Source organism: Pteropus medius, unplaced genomic scaffold (assembly GCF_902729225.1).
Source record: "Pteropus medius unplaced genomic scaffold, Ma_sr-lr_union100, whole genome shotgun sequence".
Lineage (NCBI taxonomy): Eukaryota > Metazoa > Chordata > Mammalia > Chiroptera > Pteropodidae > Pteropus > Pteropus medius.
The window spans coordinates 3226515-3229819 of NW_024349803.1; the positions used below are offsets into that span (position 1 = coordinate 3226515).

The 3305-nt window shown below is 41.3% G+C and overlaps 1 pseudogene; it reads right to left on the reverse strand.

Moving 5' to 3' along the window:
• Positions 1-96: 96 nt before the first annotated feature.
• On the reverse strand, positions 97-215 carry LOC120582614 (uncharacterized; annotated as a pseudogene).
• Between the last annotated feature and the right edge of the window lie 3090 nt (positions 216-3305).

Below are 3305 nucleotides of genomic sequence, written 5' to 3' on the forward strand. Positions count from 1 at the left end.
GAGTTTGGGGTAGAAGGGAGGTTTATTTTCTATTCTGCATGCACTACAGTTCCATTTATTTATTTGTTTGTTAGTTTGTTTGTTTGTTTGTTTTTACACTTATATCACCTGGTCTTCCTAGGTGGTCTCCTATCGAAGTACTAACCAGGCCCGACCCTGCTTCGCTTCCGAGAACAGATGGAATTGGGTGTGTTCGGGGTGGCATAGCCATAGACTAGTTCCAATTTTAAAAGTAATTAAAAATAATAAATTAAAGGAGCAATCCCAGCCCTGCCATGGGTCAGTAAAAAATCCTGACCTAGCTTTGAGACGTAGAATATAGCAAAACCTGGCCAGACCAAAAGCATTACCCCTTCCAGCTTGGCACGCTGCCTTAATTAGTTAGAAATTCTCACAATTAGCAATACACAACACAAAAGAGGACAACATCTCCAGAAGGCTGCTGTTAAGATGTACAAATTACCTGGAGAAAGGACACTTCCCTAGACAGCTCCCACTTAAGCACATTAGCAAAAAATTAGCCAGATGTCTTTTTTGGCAGAGACATATGGGGGCCACATGAGAGAGAGAAAAGACAGGTTAATCTAATTACCCAGAAGGTAGAAGACAAGGCTCAAGACACTAGCCACCCCTGACTCCAAAACCAACACACACACACACACACACACATACACACACACACAGGGGGAGGGAGGGGTCTTAGGGCAAAGGAAGAGAGATTGGGAGCCATGTGTTGTGGTTTTATAATTTGGCTCTGTATCTGTCCCGGAACAGAGAAACACCTAGGAGGAGGCTTAGGAAGGGAGTGAACCTAGGTTTTAAAAGAACCGATGGAGCTGGCCATTCAGAAGGCCATTCCGGGGAAGTCAGAGAGCACAAACTAAGAAACATTCAAGTTCCCCTCCTCATCACCAGTTCCCACGCAAACACTTTTTGTGTTATTAAACCTTAGTTAGAGATGATGTGGAGGGTGCCCTAAATGATCTTTTAAAATCATGTGACCATATAAATAGAAGATCTTGAGCTGAACTGGGACTAGCAGAAGAAGAGAAGAAGTAGATAAACTGCGGTCACAGGGATTTTAGGCTCCAGAGAGAGGAAATCTTCCTTGTGCTGCCATCAGGCACTGGTATGCATGACCAAGGGGGCCTTGGAATTTCCTTTTCACAAGAACCTTAAGAACAGGATGGGCAATTATCTACCGGGATCATCTGGACAGTTGCAGCCTGAAGGCAAAGGTCATAATGAATGACTCCATTGACCTGCTGATTCTAGGAGTTTAAGCACAGATTTTTAAAACTTTTTTTAAGGTCAAGTTAGATACTGGGATTTATTTTGTTTTCCACTTCTTGATAGTCTTTATTTATTGGAATTACTCTTTGGTGTGATATAATGAAATGTTTCAGCCCTCTTCCACTCACTTGTATTTCTCATTGGAGTGTCTAAGTCTCTTATCTTTTGATGTCTTGAAATTGAATACCTTTGTAGTTATATATTCCCATAGACTGACTTCTAAGTGTTTCACATAATCGGTCCATTTTTCCTACCTTTTAAATTAGGTTCCCTGGTTTCCCTTTTTCATTGAGCCAAAGATGCCAGGACGTTCTCTTCACTGGGTAGATTCTCCACTTAGTGAGTTATAAAATGGCCCTTTTCCTAACATGGTTAACTTTTCTGATGCTAAGGACTTACTGCGTTTGTAATACAATTAGGGACAAAGTGTCTAGTAGAGTACAATGTTAATGCAATTAGAGTATGTGGAGCAATTTTAAATCACCCTCAATCTCTAGTTCTATAATGGGCACCTGCGGTTTTTAACTGTTATATCCAAAATAAAATTTTTATCACCATATTCTCTAGTGTCCTACTCAGTCTTATTGTCCCCATGAACACTTTACACGTTAAACCATCTCTATGTTCTCTTATCTGTCTGTCTTCCTACGAAGACCATATTAGTCTACACTGATATTTCAGCCATAAAAACGATCCTAACCATCTCTCTGCCTCCCTTTTCCGTTTATACACACAGCTTAAATCTTAAGTCTTTCATAAGCCCTTTCTCTGCAGTGGTGTGTAAACACTTCATTCCAACAGTCTACTCTCACTCTTACTTGAAGGGAAATTCAAGCCTTCTGTCTAATTTGGGATGTTACGAAGCAGCCTGGCTATGTGAATCAGACCCCAGACCTGAGATGCTCTGGCTGGGATTACAGACCAGAATGCTTGACATTTGGTCATTGCTTGACAGTGACACAAATCCTTTAAACCTTGGGGATTTCATTTTCCTCCTTAGTCACACAGGGATAAAAACACTGACCTGCCTCCTGGCATGGATGCTGACCAACATTTGCAAACATTAAAGAAAGGTATAAATGGAAAAGGTAGCAATTTGAGCTGATAAATAATTTTCTCAAAACGTCATCAGACCCACAAGATTTCTCTGGCACACATAGGAAGTCAAAGCCTCGTCTCTATTTAATGTACTTCCCTTCTCACTGGTCATCATAAAGGTGAGTTTAGGGTACAATAAATGTTTCACAGTAAAAATTCCCAGGTTCCCTAATTCCAGAACCCCAATCAGTGGCCCCCTTATTTTCATTTTGAGTATAATGTCTGCTCAATCACAGAATATGAGTATTTGTTGGAACATACAAACTACATTCCCTCCGTAGTACTGTTGACAACTGATTCCTGTACGTTACACTGACTTAGGGTTGTTTCACTCCCCACTAACTCACGCAGTATGTTATAAAACATTTTAGTCTCTAGTGCATATCATGAGCTAATAATTCTGAAGAGAAAGAAACGTAAAACAATGAGAGGACAGAAACTGTGTCTTTCTAAGTAGTGATCTCATAGAAAAGAGAGAGGTTAGCCCAGCGCCAGAGACAGCAATGGAAAAAACTATTCAATCCAGAAAGGTGGATGAGAAATGAGGCTGGCTTATGGGCTGGGAATAGGACTATTTCTAAGTATCAAAGTGAAAGAAAGCATTAGAATTAGAGTGATCCTTCTGCAGCTGGCTCAAGAGACCAACTTGTTTCTGGGATGATTGGAATAGGAGGCAAGAACCAAGTCCATATTGTATCAAGCCACAGGGCAGAGCACATGGGTATCTTGGAATGAGCAGGGCATTTGAGAAGTGGCCTCACATCCCTATTCAGGCCTGAACACAGGCCCTCAGGAATGAGTACACAGGGGCCCTAGGGTGGGTCTATTTTGAGAGTTATGGATTTATTTCACTAAGATTCTGTCTCTAGGATCTGGAGGTGGGGTCTGTGAGTGGATTTCAGCCTGTGGCAGCA